Source organism: Macrobrachium rosenbergii, chromosome 22 (assembly GCF_040412425.1).
Source record: "Macrobrachium rosenbergii isolate ZJJX-2024 chromosome 22, ASM4041242v1, whole genome shotgun sequence".
In the NCBI taxonomy this organism is placed as follows: domain Eukaryota; kingdom Metazoa; phylum Arthropoda; class Malacostraca; order Decapoda; family Palaemonidae; genus Macrobrachium; species Macrobrachium rosenbergii.
The window spans coordinates 34,328,391-34,355,890 of NC_089762.1; the positions used below are offsets into that span (position 1 = coordinate 34,328,391).

Below are 27,500 nucleotides of genomic sequence, written 5' to 3' on the forward strand. Positions count from 1 at the left end.
ATATATATATATATATATATATATATATATATAATATACAACAAATACAAAACGAAACAAAGTCATGCATTCTAGTATACCATGACATCTATTCATGTCAGTGGGTTGCGCGACAGCCTTTACAGTTACATGGCGACACGCATATCGCAAACTGAGTTATCTGTCCTGGAATGTGCCGGAGATCAGGATATATAGGTTAAAAAGAATCAGGTGGGGTCCGGAGGTAGTATGAGGGGTTGGGTGGTTGTGGTGGGGAGGGGGCAGAGAGCTCCATGTGGGCGGTAACGAGGAAGATTTCTCCGGAGTTTTTTTCGGCGGGTTGGGCGGAGTCCGGTAAGCTCACTGCTTCCTCGGATCAGCTGGAGTCAGGAGTTCGGAAGGAAAGCACTCTCCTAGGGAGTGGCGAACCGAGTGGCTGTTCTATTGGAGTGGGGGATAAACCACGGATAAACTCTGTAAAAAATATATATCTAGTGATACGTTATTACTTACTACTGACTTTTACTCGAAGTATTTCGTTATTTGAATCACAGGCGTAGGTCTATAAACCGACCGGCAAATTCGCTTGAAGGAATACGCGTTTTAGAAACAAGACTGAAAATTGTAAATGTTTCTTTGAAGCTCCAAGAACTTCATTTATAAACCGTCAAAGGGATTTTCTGGAAAGCCAGCTATCTTATTTACATCGTGCGTGTCATCGTTTTGTGATGTCATTTTTATAACACCTGAGGTCAAGGTAAGTCATATCTTGCAAAATTTTAATGCTGGGTACTAAGGTTTGCACTATGGAGGTTTTAAGCGGTTTGTGGTATTCACAAAATTCTGAAGTTAAGCAAATGTGTGTGTAAGTCCAAAACACCGGTTATGTCGAATAATTTCATTTAAAGGATTGTTCATAACATTATGAAAAAATGTCTTGCGTGAATTTCGTTAAGAAATAAGTTAATTATTTGTAGAAAAGGCTTATCTAATTCTGACCTTATGCCGCACCTACTTACATCACCATTATTTTACATTTATTGTCAAAACTTGACTTCCATCTAAATTTATTGAAAAGTTAAAAATGATGAGCAGACAAAACAGTTTATAAATAAAACCGGGAATCCATTGAATTAACAAGTTAATTCTCTCTCTCTCTCTCTCTCTCTCTCTCTCTCTCTCTCTCTCTCTCTCTCTCTCTCTCTCTCTCTCACTGTTATGAAACAAGAAAAACTTTCATTTATCTTTGCTATAAAAAAAATCCATGTCATCTGTGATAAACAATATTTTTAGAACATAAATGAATGAGCAATATTTGTCTTTGTATAAAAGTAAACTGACAAATACGAACAAAATTTTATTATACAAATTTTTATTCTAAGGATGTGTAAAAATCAAATGTAAAGTGTTGTGTGTATATATATATATATATATATTATAATATATATATATATATATATATATATATATATATATATATATATATATATATATATATATATAATATATATTGCAGTATAAATATATTACGTTTTATATACCGGATATTTTATTACAAACTCGTTAATTTTTACACATTAATTTATACTACTGCCGAACTACAGTACATTTCACTCTTGCATACGTGTATATAAAAAGCCAGGAAGGGCTTAATATCAGAGGAGGAATCCTCAAACAAGACAGTAGTAACAAGGCAATTTTCCGCCTTAACAATCACAGTTAGCGTTCGGCAATACTCATTGGCTGTTTATCTCTACCTCTTGAATGAAATGGCTGGCGTTCATTCAGTGACGATTTATTCCTTTCTTTAATGAAAATATATATTTTATATGTGAAAGTTTATTCCTTTCTTTAACGAAAGTACTTATTTTTTCCTTTCTTTAATGAAATTATATATTTTATGTGTTAGTTTGTCCTTTCTGTAATGAAAGTATATATTGTATGTGATGGTTAATCCCTTTCTTTAATGAAAGTAAATATTTTTCATGTGACAATTAATCCCTTTCTTTAATGAAAATATATATTTTATATGCGACGTTCCGTGCCTAGAAGTAATTTAGATTGATGAGAAAACTAAAACATATTACCTTAAAAACATTAGGGCTGAAATGTAGAGATAGATAAATAGATAGACATGATAAAATATTTGCATGTAATGCATGTGTGTTTTTAACGTGCGTGGACATTGAGAGAGAGAGAGAGAGAGAGAGAGAGAGAGAGAGAGAGAGAGAGAGAGAGAGAGAGAGAGACCAGTAACAGCAGCAACAGCATTGACCTTAAACTTCAGCGAAGTTCCCCGACCACGGTCATGGGTAGCGTATAAGAACAGCCAATGCCAGAGAACACATTAGGTACCCTAATCCCTTGGCTGCAGGTATTGGCGTGACCTTACGTTAAAATAATTTTATGTCGTAATTATTTTCGCTCGCATGAATGTGAATTAACATATTTAGATTTATAATGGAAATTTTCGTGTAATGGTTATCGGATGCAATGAGCTGTTCTTGCGACCGGGATGTTTCTCACATAAAAAATATTTGCTTTTTAAACATAATGTCAGTCTAACAAGTGTGTCTTGCCTGTTGTGAGATCGATGTAATTAAAATTTTTTGGAAACAGTAATTGATGTTTTTCTCAAATATAATTATATTCTCCGTACGGAGGTATTTTGGATAAAAAAATATCTCCAAATCAGTGTACGGCAGAAGACTGTGATATCACAGGGGAAAATAATAATTAAATATCATTACGTAGTGATATGTATATTCCTAATATGTAATTAACACATCAATTAAAAGCAAGTTTATTTACCGATTATAAACGTACAAATGGGAATTGTCGAACAGTTAAACTATAATTTATTGACACCATCGTTAAACTGATGATTCTATATCACATTACACAGGGGTTTCTGGATACCACAAACAATCGAGAATACGGTTCAAGATCTCCCTTGGTACAGTTTTGGATAATACAAACTACGAAAAGGATACGGATATAATGAAGCACCCAAACGCGTGTACAGGTAGGAAGACTAGGGTTTCTCATTAGAAGCGAGATAAAGCCAAAGTTCTGTTATGTAGAGTAGGAGCGTAAGTTTAATTAATAATAAAATCCAAATTTAAAAACTTCTCTGCCAAGTGCAGTGAAGTTTATGTCTGGCTGCTAACGTCACCTGAGTTCTGTTGCACACGTGGCAACTCTGGGTAGCCTTGTATTGCCAGTTCCGAGGACCATGGATAGAAATAAGGGAATACGAAGGAAGGTTGGAAAATTCCAAATGCTTTCAGAGAACAGAAGCAGAGAAAATTAGACACACACACACACATGTGAATGTGCACGGAATATCACCTGAAAGGAGGCGGTTTCAGAGGAAATAAACAGGTCGTTTTAATCCATTAACAGCTGGAATTATCGTGTCAAACTCACCAAGCTCCATTGCGGAGAAGCTGGTGGAAAGCTGTGGACCCTTGAATGAATGACAGATGAGCCCCATCTAATAACAGCCATCAATTTTTATTACATTACATAAAGTGATGGTCATTTTATGATATACTTTCTAGGCAAATGGTCTCTCAAATTCACGAGTTGTTATTGAATGGATATTAACGATATCATTGAAAAAATTGTTGAACAATAAAGAATATTATGTACTAAATAATATTCTCGAGTAGTTATCGAACAGACATATGCCAAATTCTAGAAAAAATAATTCAACAATAGAGAATGATATATATTGTATGATATTCACGAATAGTTATTGAATGGATATTAGCAATATCACAGAAAAAAGTATTGAACGATAGAGAATAATATATGGATATAATAGTGAACAATATGTCACGATTATCGTATTCTAGAAATTTGGTACTACGATTCACTGAGCCCCGACAGATATTCAAGTTAATTAATCAGATGCTATATTTTTTATACAATTATGACCTTTTCATAATGGGTAACCATAAGACATTAACTTTCGAGGCTGTGTTTTTGGAAGTTAGTGTTATTTGCATGTAAATTGCAGTTGATTGGAATGTTTCTTCAGTTCATTATTTCTAGCATTCAGCTTTTTTTTACATAAGGTTTCTATGTATACATATATACACACATATACTGTATAATATATATATATATATATATATATATATATATATATATATATATATATATATATATATATATATATATATATATATATATATATATATATGGCAAAGATTATTAGTTGAAGCAATTCATCAAAAGTTCTTATAATAGAGGCAATGAGCGTGTTAGATTATGTGAATGGGAGAGAGGCTAGTTTGGTATATAACTGGGTCTACGACAAATATTTGTTACACCTCCCCGGCTGGGTAATATATTTTTGAAAGAAGTGATTTGAGGCTCGGAGGAAAGACATTACTTGTAGGTGGAAAATTTTACGATAAGAAAATTGGCTGTAAAAGGACTGTGGGATAGGCGGCATTTACCGGTAATGATACATTACCAGTATGAGACAATGAAGAAAAACTGTAACAGTTGGTGAAAGAATGTCGATCTGTTTACGAGAGGTGAGCGTAAATGTAAGCAAGACTAAGGTAGTGAGAATAAGTGGAAACTAAGGTAGTGAGAATAAGTGGAAAATAGTGAATGTAAATATGGATGGTGGAAGACTGAAATTCCTCGATTCGTTTAATTGATTTGTATGATGATAATAGGATTAGTGGGAAAAATGAATCGCACAACAGGTGAGGCAAAGAAAGTAGCAGGTGTATATGCAACAGAGTCTCCAGAAGCAAAGATTTGAATGTATAAAGTGAGTTTTTGAGCCAACTCTGTTGTATTTAAATGAAGTTTGGATGCTGAATGCGAATGAAAGAGAAAGGTTAAAGCTGTTGGGATGAATTACTAGTGTATGTGGTATGAGAACTAAACAAGTAAAAATGTGCCAAAGTTTCTTTGGCGCAACCGAATTTTCTGTACAGCGTATAATCAAGGCCACCGAAAATAGATCTATTTTTCGGTGGTCTCGGTATAATGTTGTATAAGCCGCGGCCAATGAAACTCTCAGCCGGCCGTGGTGGCCTGGGCTGTTGCGTTGCCAGAAGCACGATCAGGGCTAACTTTAACCTTAAATAAAATTAAAACTACTGAGGCTAGAGGGCTGAAATTTGGTGTGTTTGATGATTTGAAGGTGGATGATCAACATACCAGTTTGCAGCCATCTAGCCTCAGTAGTTTTTAAGATCTGAGGGTGGACAGAAAAAGTGCGGACAGAAAAAAGTGCGGACGGACAGACAAAGCCGGTACAATAGTTTACTTTTACAGGAAACTAAAAGGTGAGGAATGTGGAGATATGCAGATGAAAAGTTAAAAATATTTTTAAGATGGCTCTGTTATGTGGAAAAAATGGAAGATGATGGGTTTGTGAGGCGATTGTATAGTCCACAGATATAAGATGCTGGATAGATTATGTAGAAGAGATTGGACAAGGAAGGGCTTTAATATCCAGGAAGAAAGCGAGTGTACGTAAGATAAAGACGAATGGTACAGTGAGTGTGTGAGAAGACCTGCCGTGCTGCGTTTAGGGCTTCAGTGTAACTGGATGAATCGGCTTTTATTTTTGAAGTTTTCAGTATAGGGGCCCATTCCAGATTCAGCGGTTGAAGTATAAATTGCCTTACTCTCCCGAAAGAAACGCAACGAGTTGAGCACCTTTCTGTTGACTTCAGTAGTAGAGTAGGTACTCAGCAGTTAGACGACCCTTCTCTTCTCTTACGGAGGAGAAGGGTCTGGCAGCTTTACCCGTAAATAATTGCTGAAAACCGACAGGTGAATACCCCTCCCCACACACACACACACACACACACACACACACACACACACACACACACATATATATATATATATATATATATATATATATATATATATATATAAATATATATATATATAACGAAAGGTTTTTCAACTCACATCAGGAACACGAACAGGTTTTTCAACTGAAAGACAAGACCATATATAATATAACATATATATATATATATATATATATATATATATATATATATATATATATATATATATATATATATATATATATATATACTGTATATATATACTGTATATGTGTGTGTATGTATATGTATATAATTAGGTAGATTGATAGATAATATATGCACAAGTACTTGTACAGGTTTACATATACTGTATATATGCTTAGACGTGAGTGATTATGCGTTAGCAAAAACCAACGAAATTTATCTCAGTACAGTGCCTTTACAGTACCACGGCGAACGCTTTTGAAATATATCGTGGTATATCCGTAGAAAGAATACAAGCAATTCCCATCCCTCAAATCAGCAAAATGCAATAGTAGCCTACCGTAGTTCCTTCTTCGAAATGGCTATAAGATAAACATCGAAAGCCGACTAGATAGCTGGAGAAACTATACCTGGAAATACCAGTATCGAGCATACCATTGCATAACAAACATTTGCAGGATGTGCAACTGAACGCACCCACATATCAAACAACTTTCCAAAGGCGTTGATTTGCTTAATCAGCGGACGCTCGCTTCCTGCTAGCTAGACCGACATTGCTTAGCATCAACATCATCATCATCATCATCATCACCTTGGCACGTGAGCGCGTAGTCGTCGTCACCAGCAAACGCCCTCTCCCGGGGAGAGAAAGCCGAACCGGAACATAACGGGGAACTTCTTTTAAAAAACTGGCAATTCCTTATATCTGAAACACAGAGCGTGTGTATTGTGAGCCTCTCATCCCACGGCATGGAATCTGCTCACCCTCTCTCTCTCTCTGCTCGAGCACCGTGAGATGATAGCTATGCTACGCCGTGGAATATCATTTCCAACTCGATCTGATATTTCACATCCATACCTGAGGTTTATAAAGGTTATCTGTTACGCTTGAGATTGCCCGGTTTATTGCGCGTTGACCAATAAAAAAAAAGAAGCGGAAAAGGTAAGACTCATGATCGGTCAGAAGAATAACGTAACGCTGTGCATGATAATCACGGGCTGAGATGGAAAAATTTCACTCCTAAGAATTGGAGATGTCAAGATTATGTTATTACGGTATGTTACCACAGCCACGGTAACACTTACCTGAAGATAACGATGTTCTCTCTCTCTCTCTCTCTCTCTCTCTCTCTCTCTCTCTCTCTCTCTCTCTCTCTCGTGCAGAACAAATGTTTGGTCTCTGTGCCTACGTATTTTCCTTTATTGTGATAGGAAAACGAGAAAAAAAGTATTCTCTCTCTCTCTCTCTGTCTCGTGCAGAACAAATCTTTGGTTTCCGTACCTACGTATTTTCTTTGATTCTGATTGGTAAATAAGAATAAGCATTCTCTCTCTCTCTCTCTCTCTCTCTCTCTCTCTCTCTCTCTCTCTCTCTCTCTCTCTCTCTCTCTCGTTAAGTTAATCCCCGCCTTTACTCCAGTCGAATGAAAACGAATTACCAGCATTACAAGAAAGCATTAGTTTTATCCCGTTTCCTCTCCAGATTAATCACAGTTTTATACAAGCTTGAGTTTTGTTTAAACTCTCTGGAAATAAATCAGCAATTGCCTGGAAATAACAAACGTCAACTATCTCAAACTGATTTACTTCCAGCAACAATTTTTTGAAGAATTTACTTTTTGGGCTGACTAGTAAGGCTTGTTAAACAACGCGTGCGCAGAGCTTATTAAGGCTCTCCTTCCTGCAAGAAGCGTTGCGCAAAACATACATCGGAAAACAAAATATTTTAACTGAAGATTCATTGAAATATAATAGGCCAGTAAAGTAGAATGGACAAAATTTTAACTCGAAAGCAACATCAGTGGGAAGCCAAAAATAAGAGCAATTTGAAAGGTATAATGGGAAATAATTAATGAAATAATTGTTCGCATAGCTGCTTATATTTTTTTTTGGAGAAAATATAATCCGGAAATAAGAATGAGTTTCATTCCTAATTAGATAAAATGTCGATGGAAACATTTAAATTTGATTTTTATTCTAATTTTTGGGATGACTTTCGCAAAACATCTTCACCAAATGGCACATACTGTACATGTCAGTTTCCAAAATACATTTCCTTATCACATACTCGTACATCACTGAATTCAAAGCAAAATCAACAAAAGAATGAATAAAAGGTGAAGCTCTGTTTGAGAAGCAGCATCCACTTTTCACATCTCATCTCTTGATCGAACTGTGTCGTTAACGAAGTAGTGAAAGTTGCCGACCCTTTTCAGTCCCCCGTTTTTTTTTTTTCAAAAGTGACTCGGGCTTTGAAACATCTTCGGTTAATTTTTCGCCTTTAATATTGCTATGGCTCCTGACCGACACAGGTCTGCTGCCTCCTGCGCCTATTCTAACGGTTTGCTCCACTCGCCTACTGCAAAAGCCTTTGCCGCACTCAACCCCCCACCCCTCCCCTCCGCCTCCTCCTCCTTCCTTGAGATAGGAATCCACCCCTCCCCCTACCCATCCGCGGTCATCTGTAAGGCGGAGGACCCACAAAGCCTCTTCCAGAGACCCAGCTAGCCAGCCAGCTCGGGCTCCATCAGATGGGACGGGATCTGTTGTGGTGGACATGGAGGGGAGTGGGAGGGGGTTAGTGAGGGAGGGGGATTTGTAGGCAGAAGAGGACGGGAGGACAGGATGGTCAAGTAGCTGTAACTTGTACCGTTTGCTCTACTAATTGGCAAGATTTTTTTTTTCCGAGCGAAAAGGATTTCAGCAAGAAACAACAACAAATAATAATAATAATAATAATAATAATAATAATAATAATAATAATAATAATAATAATAAATAAAAGATAGAGTATTCTTTCTAAAGCACTCCATTTTTAGAAGGGCGAGGCCAGTGTGAAATAAAGCAAGGGAGAAACATCACATTTCTCTTCCAATGTTGCTATATTTCTATCTTGATCCAAAAGTCTTTGTTTATAATCATAGTTAGGCAGCACTGAATAAACTGCAATAATTATACTAATAAGAAGGACAATAAGAATAATCATCATCATCATCATTATCAATAAAAAATTAGGATATTCTTTCAAGAGCACATTATTCGCCGATGGTGAAATAGAACAAGAGAGAGAGAGAGAGAGAGAGAGAGAGAGAGAGAGAGAGAGAACACTCCATTACTGTCATGATAAAAAAATGTTTTCTTATAATCAAAGTAACGCAATACAGACAGCAAAACAAGCAGAGAAAGTCACAAAGTTGTGGGGGGTGATTTAATTACAATTGGATGTAGCACTTTGGGTACGTCCGAGGTGCCAACACTCAATAGGCGATGCCCTCCAGTGATACGATGGCCGACTCTCCCGCCGCAATAGTGGGTCACATTACAAAGTGGCGTGGGCAGTTGCAGTCCTTGTTATCTCGATCTTAGCAATTCATTGTTTGGCGTCCTCACCACGAGCGCACACACACACAAACACAAAACCTCTCCCAATCCTCTCATGATCACTTTCAGTCATTAATTTCAAAACATATCCACAGGTAAACTCCTGGGCTTTGAATCTCTTTTATATGAAGGCTTTTGACTATTCCACGAACTGCGTTCAAACTTCATCTACCCTGCTCCTTTGTTATCTTCTCTTCCAGGTGCTCAGGTTTTCTACTCAGATAACCTGAGTGGCTCAATTTCACATACTAATGAGGGATGAAATGAGATTATTCAGTACTTATCACATGTTCCTGATTTTTTCAAATGTGCATTCAACATTTTCCGTACCATTCTTTGCCTAGGATCATTCTAACTATTCCAAGGCGTATCCAAACCTATCAGGAAGGTTTAGGGGTCATTCGTATAGTATACATAGTTCCGGTAATTGTGACTAGGAGATTTTTTATCCGTTACAGCCTATAAAGCAAAGAGGCTCAATGACGTTGCCATTGGGTGGATGAGTTTGTTTTGAAAGGGTCTGAGTAGACTTTGCCTATTATAGGAGAGTTTTTCCTTTCATTTCCTGTTTCGAGGTTTCAAGTATTTGGCGGAAACCGCATTAAAAAATATGGAATCAAGAAGTTAACAGGTCACTGCAGCCCGTTCTATTAAAACTCTTTCTGCCTCTGTTAATCTAAGGAGAGGTGAAGATTAATTTCTAGTTACCTTCCTGCTACCCCTTCCTAAAGTAATTGCGGTTAATTGGAACTTTGAAAACTTTTAACGAGAAAATATATTAATGCATATTGGTGAATATATGTATTTTGCACATATGTGTATATGTATATAGGGTTCCCATCAGCGTAAACCTCCCAGAGTGTTTCAGAAGCACTTTATCATAGGAGCAAATGCAACACATTTATCTCTTTTCATGGAAAGTTCAATGCTTATAAAATATAATCAGAGATATGGAGAGAAGACGTAAAACTCCATTTCCTTTCATCAGCGAAGAACGCTCTGTAATTTCGTAAGAAAGTAACTGTGAGCTCTAGAAAACTTTAGACCTACATCGATGAAGCCGAAGGAAAAAAAAAGTGCTAATGACGCCGCTTGATATCTAAGTTGATGACTCCTTGATTAGATTTGATGTGGCAATCTCGTTCCTGTAATCTCGCCGGAGCGTCGTCGATTGACCCAATGTGTTTCTCTGCCGAACAACAAGCAACCACAACCATGTCAAAGAGACGACGAGGTTCCCAATTGAAGCTGTCACTCCCGGTTCGACGGCCTCCGCGTGATGAAACAGATGTTGTCTACCAAATTGTTAAGTAAGGGTTTTCTTCGGCCAAAAGCATCGTTCGGATAAGGCGTGACGGAGGAGGAAGGCTCACGTGCTTAATCGTTCCTCAAGTTATGCTTTAAGGAGTTTAGTCTCGTAGCAAAATGTATTTTTTACATCAAATTCGACTGCAATAAATCATCTGTTTTTACGAATAACATTCGCACACAAAAAAGAGAAGAAGGCGGAGAGAGAGAGAGAGAGAGAGAGAGAGAGAGAGAGAGAGAGAGAGAGAGAGAGAGAGAGAGAGAATGCGCCGTTCGTCAATCAATCCATCTCTGCCATTACGCTGTCCCACGAGAAAGAAAGATGATGAATGAGAGGTTCAAGAGGTTGAGGGAATTGCAGTCCATGATACCTTCGTGTCAAAAGTTTAATCCTTATATCTGCACACAAACGTACACATAGGAATGCACGCGAAAAGTTAGACAAAAATGAACGACAGTGGCAAATCATAGGAACCTGAAGAGTTATTATGAGCGTAGTTGTTCGAACTGGTATAGGATCTATTTCTGATATGTATATGTATGTATACATATAAAGTATGTATATATATACATACTGTGTATATATATATGTATATGCATAATCGGATATATGTATTTATATTTATTCTGATATATTTGATTATACAATTTGTATGTGCGAGAATAGTGGTGATTTCAATGCCATTGAAAGCTATCCAAGAGACATAACTTCAATTCGTGCTCTTGAAGAGTTTATCCCAGAACATCAATGAATGCATCATACATTGACAGTGGATATAAATCTTTGCAATATATATCTCCATAAATCAAATAGGTCTCCAATTACCCCCGTTCCTGATTGATGGCAACGAGCATGATTGACGGTCTTGCCAGTAATTCGTTCTCTCTCTTGATTGAAATAGAAAGAGACGCTAAGATGCATTCCCGGAGACAATCACCTGTTTATAGCGTTAGTCTGTGCCTGCAGTATATCTTTTGAGATACGGAGCCATTAATGATCATCTGATGGATGGGGTTCTATTCTTTCTGAACGAAGCCTACATAACGTTTATTTTTATTTTTTCCCAGGATATTGAGCAAATGGATTCGTTATGGTGTTCATTTATAGTTTTTTTTTAATCTTCGTAGTTAAAATTCTTCCGTAACTTTGTTTATATGTATATTTTACTGAGTATACACATCTACCGAGAACACGTATGCACGTTTGCAACGAACACACAAACTCATATATATATACATACATACATACATATACACACATATATATATATACATATATATATATATATATATATATATATATATATATATATATATATATATATATATATATATATATATATATATATATATATATATATCTCAGCTTCCTCCCCTTACTCCTCTCCCGGCCCAGACTCCTCCCTTGCCGGAGAACCAGAAAAACGGGTGTGGGCTGCCAGCCGAGCTAACGGTACACCGGGCAGGATAAGGACCGAGCTGGCTTCCCTTGACCTAAATACTTGGCCACGCGGCGCAAGGACAACAAAGGCCGATGATGCCTCTTAGGGTTAATAATCTCGCCTCTCCCTCAGTCCCCAACGGCCGCTCCCAACCCGAGAATTCCTCTTTTTTATCAGGTGTTGGTGTCGGGTATTTTCAGATGACCCAAGAATAGCCAGACCCCACGAAACAGTTTAGTGGCCTTCTCAAGAATAGCCAGACCCCACGAAACAGTTTAGTGGCCTTCTCAAGAAGAGCCAGACCCCATGAAACATTTTTCAGTGGCCTTGTTTGAAATTCATGGACTGAAAGGTTTAAGAGGGCGTAGGTTGAAATTTGTTACACCTCGGACGTCGAAGAAGGTACAAAGAAAGGCTTAACGAGTCGAAGATGTTTTCTGGTGGTTTCGAAATTGTTAAATGTACCGTACATCTTGTTAAAAGTAGGTCTCCAATGCGTATTGGATGAAAACTCAACAAGTTTTCTATGATCTGGTTATCACAATTACAATACTGAAATAGTTCGTTTCTTCATTTATCCAGAAAACAAAAAAAAAAGCAATGACTAAGCTTTTTAATATTTTCATCCACATTTGGAAGCTGTCTTTAGAAAAGAATTAACATGAACCATTACAGAACGTGGGATGACTAGCAAGTTTTTTCGGCTATGAAAAACAGCTTCAAACTACAGTACAGTTTGGATCCGGCTGTCGTCTCGAAGTATTCAAAATCACGGCAAAGAAAAAAGTAATCGCCAACGGTCAATCATTACTGTTTTTTGTTAGCAGCAGGAAAAAAAGGAGAAAGCAAAAGTAGCACACATTCTTTACTGAATGGGATATGAATCACACGTAATCCACCCCTAATCATCTCGGTTTCGCGTCTTGTTATGCCTTCTCTCTCTCTCTCTCTCTCTCTCTCTCTCTCTCTCTCTCTCTCTCTCTCTCCCTCCTCCTCCTCCTCCTCCTCCTCCTCCCTGCTATAAGCCTCATTCCAGGTATGGTCAGTTATACCGTTATGTGAATGCTTTTGGTCCTACATAATATTATCCCCTCGTTGCCTGACTCAAGGGAATATCTCCTTTGGCCTACTCGCTCCGGCTTGTCTCTTGTTATTTCTCTCTCTCACTCCTCCTCGCTGACAGTTATATGTAGGTCAATGATGTTTTATTTACTCGTTGCAAGCTGCTGTTGCTCTCGTGGGATTGATGGGGTGTGAAGGGCCGCGATGGGAAATAAAATGACGGCGTTTTTCTTTAATGGTGACACGAAGGTTTTCGAGCATTCTGTATGTAGCTACGAATGTGATAAACAACGTGTGTTTACGATCTCTTTCCGCCTCACCGATTTTAACGCGTATGCCACAGCAGCCATTTAAAAGAAATTACCCCTTTTTTTTAAAGTGTCCCGAAAAACACGTATGTGTTGTTTGATTATGTGGACGACTCTAAATTTGTCGGTTCCTTAAAAGGCATCCGTTCAGATTCATACAAAAGACGTCGTTTCGATCATTTTCTGCGACTGAACACGAAATAGAAACGGTGATTAATTCACTTATTCCTGAATTAATATTCTGAGAAATATCTTTTTTGTAATTTATTCTGCTCACTAATTTTTCTGTGAGCTCCGGAGACCTGTTGAAGCGGGGAAATTTTGCTGTAAGACTGTCTATCTTATCCCTAGCAAAAAGTAATATGGTAAAGAGAAGATTCGTGTTTTTTATATATATTTAGAAGTGATATCTCACTGCAAGATTTATAGAACATCCCTTTGAAATTGGGATTTTCTATAAATCCTGATGAATTTTTTTTTATCAAATGCCGCGGACTGGATAAAACACCGAGTGTTCAACGTAACGTTTTCGTGATAGATTCAGCGAAAAAGCCCCTGTAATGCATTACAGGATTAAGAAGGCAGTGCGGATTGTGTTAGTATACTGAATAATCAGTATACAAATAGAAATGATCAAACAATTAAACACGCACTTATGTACGCATGCATAGTCACCACTACGATTTTTTTTTTTTTTTTTTACTAGAACACTGATTTTTCCTTGAAGAGAAACTTGGTTACTTAGCAACGGGACCTAATCGGCGAGAAATGTTTTAACCTATTTTAACCCTAATTGAACCCGCTGAGCTCTCACTCTCTCAGAGGTCCTTGGAGGAACTTGGAGGAACTGTGCCCATCTCACCCTCCCCCTCTCAGTCCCGGCTGGGGATCGAGTCCGTGTTCTCTAACACAAGAAAACTAATAGAGCACAATGATGATAAGGTATCTGGTTCCTGAGTATTTTCCCGTGGCTAAAAATATGTCTAATACAAACACTGCCACACTTGTGGATTTTAATAGAAAGTGGATTGTAATAGGATGAGCTATCTTTGACAGCTGTTGTTACTGACTCACACACGCGCACGCACCCACACCCACCCACACACACACACACACACATATACTATATATAAAGAGAGAGAAAGAAAGAGTTTGATGTCATTTCAAGATGATAATTTTTCCACAATAGGTTAGCGCGAGGATTCGTAGCAGCGACAAGAAAATTATTAATAATAATAATAATAATAATAATAATAATAATAATAATAATAATAATAATAATAATTAATCGTACCATTTTTATCATCATAATTTTTTATCGTCTTCACAAACTTCATCCATTCCTATGACAGGCTTATTTGAAGTTTAGTCGTATACCTTTCCCTGTGTTGCCATTCTATTCCATTCTATTTTTTTTTTATTAAACATAAAATATATCGAAGAATTTTTTTGTTCCTCATACTGGATATAGTCGCTTTTCAGTGAAGTGAATGTGAAATGAAAAACCATGAACTGATGTGTCTTAATCCTCCTGATTCCTGGATTTACTCACATGTCAATCATTCACGTATCTTTTGAGTTGCTTAATTTTTCATGTAAAACATACGTATGCATTCAGACAATTATAAATAAGCATCGTTTCCTTTTTCGTATGCTGGAATTGGCAATATCTTTTCCTGATGCCGACATTTTTTGTTGCCAACCCCTCTGGCAAACATTTCTAATGATCTTGCCATTCATAGGCTAATTATTCAATAACCCTCCCTCGTGCTACCATTTACAATGTCCATTCCCCGCGCTACCGTCGGCAGATGGAACTTGTCGAAGCTTAGCGAAATATCAGATGTGAGAAAACTTGGATTATCTTCATGACCGGCGTCTCTTTTTACAGTTACCAGCTTCTGAAACAGTACGTGTGTCAGGCGCATGACAGTGCGCTCCCCGGCCTAAGCCTAACTCTCATCTGCTGAACGTGAGGTGGTTGCGGTTATGATGCACTTGATATTAAGAGAGAGAGAGAGAGAGAGAGAGAGAGAGAGAGAGAGAGAGAGAGAGAGAGATTACTTCTGTCAAAGATATTCCGTTTTCGAGTAGGTGCAGCTGCCAAATCGTTAAAATTCAGACGTATGTGTATTAAGTAATCAAAGAATTGTAAATAAATTGAGCATCATATGTATGAACACGATTGAAAAAAAGGCCCAGAATGTAAACAAGTGTAAATAAAATAAGCATATATATGAACACAAGATAATAGAGAAAAAAGGCAAATGAAAACAAAACTGCAGATGCCATCTTCAACGAGCGGAAATAAAAAGAAAAGAAACATGTCCCAAATTTTCGGCGTTGCTCTGGTTCCCACCGAAGACTAAGGAGAGAAGTTGCAACACGGTTAAAAAATTCCCCTATCTCAAGGCGCGTATGGAAAGTGCAATGTCCCCGATATCTCATCCTATTATCTCTGGTATGTCGGGCAATGAGAACATCTCATTTCGGAGAGTTTTCAGGATTGCGTCTGATTTAACTCAGACTCAGATAAGAACCTAGTTAATTTTAATGATGTGTCGTGAATTCTTCAAGTATCTCGAAAAATGTAATTGGGAAGGTTTCGCTGGATGCCTAAAAATAAATAGATAAAATTCCACCGCTCTTCGCCATTATTTAAGAAAAGAAGAATGAAGACCGTGATAATTTTATTGTTTGATTATTTTAAAATCCACCCTCTCACTTTTCAGTCTGCATTATCAGTCACTATCATCATTATAATAAAAGAACAAGGCAAAATGGCCATTATACTTGAAAGAAAGTTTCCACAAAACATTCCCATACGAACAAAAGAGAAGAAAACATAGAACAATAGGTAAGTAGGAAAGACAATTATTTTTATAGGCTTTCCGGAACACTATTGAGATAAGAGAGTTTTTTTATTCCACTTTTTTCAAATGCTTGACATACTAACTTCATTCATTTGTATTGAGGTCTTGTAGGACGCAGATTGCATCTAACCTGCATGATAGAATAGTTATAATAGGCCTAATTGACGTTTGAGATCATGTGCTGAGTCATTATTATTCCTTTAAAAAAGGATCACATCCCTCTACATTTTCTCCGTTACTTCCTAAAACAAATTCTCTATAGGTTTTTTCCCGTGATGGCCAAATAAAATGACACTAGACAACGGTTCTCTGTAAAGGGCGTATTTAACGGAGAGAGAGAGAGAGAGAGAGAGAGAGAGAGAGAGAGAGAGAGAGAGAGAGAGAGAGAGAGAACACGCTGCACTTCTTTACTCTATTTCCTTTTTTGTGATTTCATAGTTGCGCGCTCTCGCGGGTGACATGACGTAGCAGTGGCGCGGCGTTCGCTGCAGTTAGGGACGAGGAAAATGATAGCCGGTGGCCTCAAGGCATATCGACGTAATAGTCCCTCGTCCGCATGAAACGATGCCATTTCGCTCTCACGATATCATCTCGCGCCGCGGCCGTTCCAGACATCGTCGACCCTCTGTTCTTCCCACCAAATTAATAACGAGGTACTTCGCCGTCCATAAAGTAATGATTTTACGAGGCGGAAAGATAGAATTAAGTGGAGTGTCCCGTGCGAGTCACCCTTCCTTCTTCTTCACCTCCGGACCAGACAGATATACACAGGCGTTCGCATGATTATATGTATGTGCTCTCTCTTCCTCTCGTATATAAATGTTTGTGTGTGTGTGTGTGTGTCCGCGCGCGCGTGTGTATATGCATATGTGTGTGTACATCAGTTACATATGATTATAAAAAAGCGTATCTTTACAAAGACATAGTAACATGCAGTACATACAGTAAGTGTGTCAACACATAATACCGTACATATGTACAGTATATATAAACACTGCGCAAACTTATGTATACCTTTACCTTACACACACACATATATGAGTGTGTATGTATATATGTGTGTGTAAGGTAAATGTATACTTATAAACGGGGAAATATAAACATTCTCTTGTTACAGATAATGTTGCTGCCTTAAGAAAGGGTCTAATATATATATATATATATATATATATATATATATATATATATATATATATATATATATATATATATATATATACAGTATATATATGTATATATATATATGTGTGTGTGTGTGACTATATGTATGTATATATATAAATATATATACAGTATATACATACATATACTGTATATATATGTATATATATAAATGCGTATATATACTTACATATATGAAGTCTAGCTGCAGAATTCATCAGCAGCAGTTCACTTTCCTCTTGAGCAAAAGGGAAGAGCCGAAAGAAAGTGACTCATCCGAAATGATGGATGATAAGCGCTCCTAAGACCAGCCATTAACGCTGTAATACGAGCGAGCAGCCATTTGCAATCTGCAGTGGTAAGTGGTTAGTTAATTCGCCACAATTTGCCAAAGTAACTACCACAAGGCAATTAAAGGAGGAGGGGAAGAGAGTGAGAGAGAGAGAGAGAGTTAGAAGAAGGGTGAAGCAACGGTTCGGCTGTTATCCATTGTTCGTAATCTCCACGTCTCATAATTCTGTTAGACTGTCTTCTTTGCTTGAGGTCGACATGATGACGTCATAGGCTCGTGACGTCACTTGACGTCATATTCGCTCCTCCTGAATTCTCATCTAGAAAGCTTAAGAATCAGAGGGATAGAATCCCGCCTTTCCCTGAGCAGGAAGTGATTCGTTTCCGGTCTGAATATGAAAATCATGCCATATGCCAGGGCGAGGAGCGAAGATACACTCACAAGGGGGTGTATGTTGAAGGGTGTAGAGTCTGTAGACAGTGTACCGAGAACTCCCGGTTCCCTCGTATTGAGTATGTATAAATTTTAGCATTTTTTTTTATTAATAATGGTCTGGCGATTTCCATGTCAGAGCGTTTGTTGATTACTTCGTTTTCAAAAGTCAAAGAAGAAGCTATCTAGATTCTCAATGACTTATTTAATAAGGCACTTTGTAATCCGTTTCATATTGTTGAGATAAGTGAACGTAATCAAATGAAACAATAAAAAAAAAATTCCAGGTAAACAAAGATATAGGAAACAAGACATTCATAATAATCCGTTTAACAGCCACACGACTCTATTTCCCTAACAGAGAGAGAGAGAGAGAGAGAGAGAGAGAGAGAGAGAGAGAGAGAGAGATGGAAACGTGTCAATAAAAAAAATGGGGCTCATTCGACATTTTATGGACGTGGAGATAAAATAGAAAACCATGAAATGAAACAAACGGGTCGCCATATAGAGCAAGACAAATGACTCATAAGGAACCTCACCTGCCTCTTTCTTCTTCTTCTTCTTCTTCTTCTTCTTCTTCTTCTTCTTCTTCTTCTTCTTCTTCTTCTTCTTTCACGACTACTCCACCCAAGCCGACGGCTTATTACCTCTCCCCCATACTTTAATTACGGTCACGTGACCGAGTGTACTATTTTCGGCGTTATATCATTAGCGTAAATATCCTGCCGTTAAAGATAATTAAGATACATTATCTTTATTGCCGTTTAGCAGAGGATTTTCATTGTTGTTCTTTTGCGTTTTACAGATGAGACTGGTTAGGGAAATGCTGTAGGTTAACTGTTTATCCATAATTCCTTTTGTTTCTCATGGTATGTTTTTTTTAAATTTCAGCATCTTTGAGAGGTGCTAATTTATTCCTCTCTAATAATACGAATAAAGTATTCTCAGGAACTTCTGTTACGCGTTTTAAAGCTACTTAATAAGGCGATAATTTAATAGTTGAAGAACTGAGAGATTAAAGATATGAAATCGATTTCAAAAGAATTTCTGTTACTTCTACGGCTACATACAAAGTAAGAGCTCTCCATCTTAAAAAATGGGTTGGTCTCACACCCCCATAGAGCAATAAAGCCAACATGCACAGCTGAGAGAGAGAGAGAGAGAGAGAGAAGCGTGTATGGTTTACCTCTGCTGCGTCCGAGGATGGTGGTTTCCGCCTTCAAAGGGACCATATGTTGAATGGAACACGGAAAAACAAGTGCTGCACTCGAGTATAGTGGCGCGGGAGACGCTCTTCTTTTTTTTTTTTTTTTAAGTCTGCGCATGCGGTTCGCGCATTGAATGAAATGCGTGACTCGGCCTAGCGTAAGGGTGGCCAACTATCCCGCAGGTCTGATTCATTCATTATGAAATGGAGACTGTTCTGGGGAGAGCGCAGAGAAAAGTCGAGATAAAGAAAGTGTGACAACGTAATCGAGTAAATTTAGACGCATGCTTTGTCTATCTATCTATCTATCTATCTATCTATCTATATATATATATATATATATATATATATATATATATATATATATATATATATATATATATATATATATATATATATATATTTCATTTGCACGCTAATGGCCTCTTCTAGGAGCGTTGATTTGTTTTCTTAAAAACTCTCCAAGAGGGGTCCATTAGCGGACGAAATTGTTGAGCATTTTAAAACATTTATATACATTTGTATTTTCCTATGTGGAATGCAAATATAGAGTAATATATCTTCGTGTCTATGAAGATTACCAATAAAACACACACACACACACACACACACACACACACACACACACACACACACACATATATATATATGATATATATAATATACAAATATATATATATATATATATATATATATATATATATATATATATATATATATATATATATATATATATATATATATATATATATCATATATATATATCGTAATTCCGCTCTAAAGCGAATAACGGTGAAACGATAGTCTGTTATTTCCACCCTTTGAACAACACGCCCTCTTTTCTAAAATCTTTCGTTGGTAAAAGTAGAAATTGAAGAAAAATAAAAGCTCGTAGAAATACGATCGAAATCGGTGTAAGGGAATTCGGTTCATTGATTACTCCGCACCAGTTGATAATCGAAAATGGTCTATAACAAAAGAAATTAGGAGATTGCTCTAGACACCGCCTGGCTGTCACCTGCACGTGGACTTTCTGTGTACTTATCTCAGTAGTCGCACGGTAGCGTGAAAATGTGAGATTATACTTATATTTTATATATATATAATATATATATATATATATATATATATATATATATATATATATATATATATATATATTATATATATATATATATTATATGTACTAATATATATACGTAAACACACACACAACACGCACACACATATATATATTTAACTAGGATACTAGACTCATGTGTATGTCAAATGGACATTTAAGCAAGAATGCAAACAAGAAATGATGCATTAAGACGCTTCCTTTAGGCAAACATCACAAATCCAATATTTACAGTAAATTATTTACTTTTATGTAAAAAGACAGTAAGTACTAGGTCTCTCTATGTTAAAGAAAAATTGTTAACAACCCAACTCATCCAAAGACAGAAGCCTTTGCTTCAGAAAATACACTGAAAATACCTTTGCAAAAATTCTGTTGGTACGTTAAACTCAAAAACCCGTAAAAAATTTGAAAAAATTTCTCGTTTGAAGTTAACTCAAATATAAAAACAAGAGCTCAGTTTACGACCTACTTGTTAAACCAAATGCATCTCAGTCAGCACGCACTCTGATTGGGGTTAAATGAAAGAACTGAACCTGCCTTCCCCCACCCCCCCATGGCCGACACCCACCCCCAAGTCCCCCACCCTTCTCAAACAGCACCCCTGGACTGGCATGAAAAGACTCCTGGCGTCATGCCATTTCTCCCTTCTAGATGCTTTCTCCTCCCAGTGTTTTCCTTCGGTTTCGTTCTCCGTTGATTTACTGTTTGCAAAACGCTGGTTAATCATTATGTGGCTGGATTAATACCTGAGAAGGGGAGGAGGAGGAGGAGGAGGAGGACGTATGCGATCAAAATTATAAGAGAAAATCGGACTTTCTCCGCTAATATTGTTGGTGCGATGGAGCGCTATAAAATACCGCCATTCGTCAATCAGAGGAGGAAAAGAAAGTAGAGACTGCAGAGGGCGTGAGCGATCCGCCGGAACACTTACACCCAAAAGAAAGATGTGGAAATCAAAGCTGAAGGCTTTCATTTAGCCGAACGAAATGACAGTGCATTAATAACGAAGGTTAATTAGTTGTAATTGGGATGATGACGGGTCGCTCTGCCGGAAAATAGAGCCTTTTCTCTTCTTTCCGATTCTCTATGAGAAAACAGAACTGACGTAGCATCGTGCGCCTAACGCGAGAGGCGCGTTACTTATACTCGTATACGAGGAGTGTTATGGTTGATTTTCTTTAACTTCCTGGAAATAAAACCGGGTGAAATTATCATTCAAATCGATATAAGACGTAAGATTCTTCTTTTTTATATACTTTGAGTCTTTTGTTTTAAAACAATGGAACACATTCAGTTTTGTCATAAGAGACAATTGTAATAGGCCTATTTATGAATAAGTCAAGATTAATGACAATGAAGAGAATCCTTTCAAATTTTTTTTTTCATTTCGATTAACTTGTAAGGTTTACAAAATATATATATCTACTATAGATTCAACTAGCAACAATATGATCTAATCAGTCTGGAGTACAGCCTGTATGGGATATGTTCATTCAGTATCAAACGCATTAGTTTTCCTAAATTATACACGGAAATATATACAATATATATATATATATATATATATATATTATATATATATATATATATATATATATATATATATATATATATAATACTGATCACTCATACAGTACAATGAAGAGTCAAGAGTTATTGCTTTATAATCATGTCAGAATGATTGCGAAATACTGTGAATAAAAAAAAAATCTGCTTAAATGAACGTACGTATGGAAAGTTAAGTATCAAGAGGTTTAGGTATTATCAAAGTATGAAAAGAAAAAGAAAAATTAGTATAAGCACAACTAAAACAGCAGGAAATACATTGATACGCTGAACGAAAAGAACTGAAGTGAATCACAAGGCCAAAAACTCCGAGACACCGGGCGCAGAAATGTTTACCTTTCCGGTCTAGTGTTACCCGAGAGTTGTTTGTGTAATGTACCTTAAACATGAAAGCGGCAGTTTCCGGTCATTGGGTTTTTCCTTCCCCCCTTTTTTCTTCCCGTGAAGACAAGCGCGATATGCCGGCGTTCATTAAGCCTAGCAATTTGACGTTGTAATGCGTATCACTTACGACGTTTATCCGGGCGCCTGACACTCGTCGTTAACATGAGAAGAGCCTGTTTCACGGTAAAGAGCAAAATGTTCTTACATTGTTGGAAATTATCTTTATATTAATGCTTCTACTGTTAATCATTATCACAATAACGCTTGTTGTTGAGGCTAACGTCATCCTTAAATCAACTTTTAGTTTAGACCTAAAGAAAAGGAGGAAAAGGGAAAACAAGGCTACCCCTAACGGCGAAGGAAGCGTTAGACCTATAGCTTTAAGAAGCTAGGCCTATGCTCATCAGAGAATATGAACGCTAGAAGAGAACTGAAAAGTATGGAAGGCAGCAGAGGAAAAATTCAATCCCTAAACGGAAGCGTTAGACCTAACTCTGTAAGCAGAATGGCCTATTATCATCAGAGGTAACGAAATCAGAGAGAGAATTGCAAAGCAATGGAAAGCATCTAAGGATAAAAAAAAGCAATCCTAGATCCTAAGATCCTAAGATCCTGACAGGTATTAAGAGACTTTTGTGAGGTTACCTCATTCGGTTTCAACAGAACAACGGATGATAAGTACCCATAGAATGAGACGGAGAACTACAATGCTGCGGATGGGAAGTGAGGCGTGATTTTTTCACCCCAAATATGAAAGCAATGATCCAAATAAAACCAGTGAGGTTGTGATGGTAAAATAACAGGAATAAAGGAAGTAACTGGCGGTATATGAACAAAAATAATGTTTGGAGGCAAATTTAGCAATTTGATTAATGTGATCTCATCCAGATAAATGTGGAGAGAACTGGTCATCCAAATTTTTCGTAACAGTGAGACGTTCAGTCAAAAAATTAGGCTATTGTTTTGGTAAGGGAAAACAGATCAGTTCTCTAAATGTATCTCAGAACATTTTTGGCAATTATAAGTATCTTGTATGCGGTATCTACAAATACACACATACACAGGCACGCTTATACAGGGGGAGTTCCAAACGCCTCTGGTGAGCCCTCTGTGTAGTTATAGGAACTGCTCACTGTGAAGAGAAACAAATTAAAAGGACACTCCTAAGAACGATTCTCTCTCTCTCTCTCTCTCTCTCTCTCTCTCTCTCTCTCTCTCTCTCTCTCTCTCGGGAGATGCATCGAACCCCCCTGTCGTCGTGGAAGCCACATTGGCTAGATTACCGTTATCGTCTCACCGGTACTTAAAAGTAGTGTGACCAACATCATATTCAGCTCATTCACAAAACCCGTCGAACTCTGTCCCTCTATTGGAGGCTGCTTCATAGGTTTAGCCTAGGAGCTCAAATTCTGTAGTGCTGAATCACTGTTTCGATTTTTTTTAATAAATACATGTTTTTAAGACTGCATTTACTTCTAAGATTATTTGTAAATATATATATATATATATATATATATATATATATATATATATATATATATATATATATATATATATATATATATATATGTGTGTGTATGGATGTATGTATGTATACATGTACGTATGAACGTAGCATATTGTTCAGAACGGTATTAAGCGCGTTTACGACTGTTCAACATTCAAAAAGGCAATAAACGAAGTTAAAATTTACTATAATTACCTCTGTGCAATTGGAATATCGCAGTAAATGTTTGAAAACAGAATTAGCCAATTTTCAAAGCAACTGAGTAAACGCAGCTTTTAATTATAAAGATAAAAACAACGAAGGAAAGTAAAACAAAGTCCCGTAGGGGGGTAGCGCCGTCAGTGCACCTCATGCGGTGCACTGTAGGCATTACTTAAGGTTCTTTGCAGCGTGCCTTCGGCCCCCTATAGCTGCAACCCCTTTCGTTCCTTGTACTGTACCTCCTTTCATATTCTCTTTCTTCCATCTAACTTTCCACCTTCTCTTAACAGTTGATTCATAGTGCAACTGCTTTGAGGTTTTTCTGCTGCTACACCTTTTGAACTTTTACTGTCAATTTCCGTTTCAGTGCTGAATGACCTCATTGGTCCCAGTGCTTGGCCCTTGGCCTAAATTCTATATATTCAATTCAATAAAACAAAGCTCAAAAGAAGAAAGTAGGTAGTGAACATAAATAAAATATACGATTAACAAATTTTCATTCCATTGTGAATGTAGAAAAGGTCTTCGCTAACAAACAAAAAGGTCCGTCAGTTAAAATTCTTCTCATACTTATCAGGGTTCACTGACCGTCCACGTAGCGTAGGGACATCATTGAGGTCAAGCATGACCCTAAGGTCATAGGGTCATGTACCCCAGAGCCTGGGCATTGAATTCTTGGATTCCAGAAGTTTATTTTAACAGAGGTCTAAAAAAGCAATATAAGTAGGGAACGCGCTGATTGTTTAACTTATCACTTCTTTGGATTGATAAATTAGATATATTTGAATTACGTTCTCAGGTTCTACTGGTTACACACACACACACATATAATACATGTATATATATATATATATATATATATATATATATATATATATATATATATATATATATATATATATATATATATATATATATATATATATATATATATAACGAGAAAAAATAAAGAAATAATGTAAACATATCACTTTAATAAAATCGTTTCCTTCACTATTAGAGTCTGTGCTAACTGATGCATAAGCTTTACTTTTACTCGTACTAAAAATATTACATGTTTATAGTACGAGGCTCATCTCCACCCAGTTATAAATAACCCCAGTTACCAACAGATATTTTCATGTTTGTATAACCCAGAAAAATCTACCCTTGGCTAAAATATCTGGAAATTCAACCTGCCTCTAACCAGAAATTCCATCAGCCGAACACCTGAATCCGCAAAAACACGCAATAATTTCTCCGCTCGGGAGTTTAAATCTTTTCTTTTATTATTTCCCATGATTTTTTTCTTTGCTGTTTTTTCGTGTTGAGTGGCGAAAGTGTTCTGAAATAATGGTGAGAGATGAGATTTAATGATCTTTCTGGGAGAGGAGCTTTCATTTTTTTTTTTTTAAGAAATGCAATGCAGATATTCTTTAGAAATGCGATGTGTTATCAGGAACCGGTGCGATGCGATGTTATTAAGAAATGCGATACAACTCTATGTTCCTAGTAACCTACATTCTCATACCTATTTTATTTCCTTTTTTAGGCAATTTACTGTACCTTCTAGGGGAGATCTCTTAATAATAACAATAAAAGAAGGGACAAAAACAATTATGATGATGACAGCGGTATTAATGAAATGACAAAAGCAGAGATTTCTTTCACGTAACCTAATACTGTACCGTTTTTACCTTTCTTCGAGATGTACAGAACATCATAATAACTTGTTAGATTAGAACATTAGGGGAAAATATAAATCGATACGGGATTGCCATTGTGTGCAAACTCTTTACAGGGCATGGTTCTGGTAAAGACATTTTTAATTTGCTCTCAAATAAGAATTTTATGAGTTTAAGTTTCTCTGGTAGCAACATGTGCAACAGCTCTCTCTCTCTCTTTGAATATCCTAAATAAATGAATATATTATATATAATATATATATATATATATATATATATATATATATATATATATATATATATATATATATATATACCGTATATATTATAATATTACATATATATATATACAAGTGTTTATGTGAACTTAATTTATGTCACTCTTTTAACTAGCTTCACTGTTTTACTGGAACACTTCCCATGAGACGAAATTCTCACGCATTCATTGTTAACAAATACTTATTAACATTTATCAACAGATGACTGTTGATAATTGTTAATGAGTACTAATTGACTGATGACAATCAGTGTTAGCTCTTACCTATAATACTTCCTACACCTCATTTTAAGTATAGCTCCAACTCGATGTTAAATAAGCTAGATTTTATCAATCATCAAAGCTCATATACGAGTATAATTTTGCGGTTGCGAACGAAGAAAAAATAACCTCACTTCGAACTGATATTTTAAATCTCGTTTTTCTTTTATCCAATGAGGGGGAATTCATTTTTGGACATCACTAAATAACGAGTTTACACGAATACTGTTTGATTTACACCAAAATGAAAATTCTAAATAAGTGTATCGAAAAAAGTTACTTCGCCGTAACTACATATATAAATAAAAAATTAAAAAGAAATCATTCAACCATTTCCTGCTGCGACCTGTAAGACATTATCTATCAAACTTAGACCGCCGTGAGATAGTCAAGAATTTCTATATATATATATATATATATATATATATATATATATATATATATATATATATATATATATATATATATACATATACTGTATATATATATCTTTCTTACACGCTTTATTGTACGTTACATGACGAATCTATACGATAATGACGATCATCAGAGCGGTTATCTGGCGACGAGAATAATTTCCGTCTAATTACTACACGCAGAACATGATCTTCCCTCCGTGGGATGATGTTACACATATCATGTGCAAGGTGGCGTGATAATTATTCACATTATGAGAAAAGAGTACGTAGAAGATACCTGCAAAAAAAAGAAAAAAAATCAGGAGCTGATATGAGCGCTGTGTGTGTGGATGAGTGCGGATGTGTAATCTGAAGATGACGATGCTTCAGTTAAATAAGGAAAGCGTTGCATTTGCAGAAAGTAAAGCGGTTTTAAGATTCCCTGGTAAGACACGCAGTGAACTGACGCTTGATAATTCGGTTGTAACCATATATATATATATATATATATATATATATATATATATATATATATATATATATATATATATATATATATATATATATATATATATATATATATATATATATATATATATATGTGTGTGTGTTGTGTAGACTAAAGTGGCATTATCTGATACAGTATCTTCT

At 36.4% G+C, this 27,500-nt stretch overlaps 2 protein-coding genes across 4 annotated transcripts in view; one reads left to right on the forward strand and one right to left on the reverse strand.

Moving 5' to 3' along the window:
* nac (GDP-fucose transporter nac) overlaps positions 1–27,500 on the reverse strand; it is a 91,353-nt gene that overhangs the window by 51,290 nt on the left and 12,563 nt on the right. The window lies entirely within an intron of this gene.
* LOC136850736 (uncharacterized) overlaps positions 342–27,500 on the forward strand; it is a 66,618-nt gene continuing 39,459 nt past the window's right edge. Inside the window, exon 1 of the mRNA XM_067124628.1 lies at positions 342–736. The gene's annotated coding sequence lies outside the window, so the exon portion shown is untranslated. The remainder of the gene's footprint in view (positions 737–27,500) is intronic.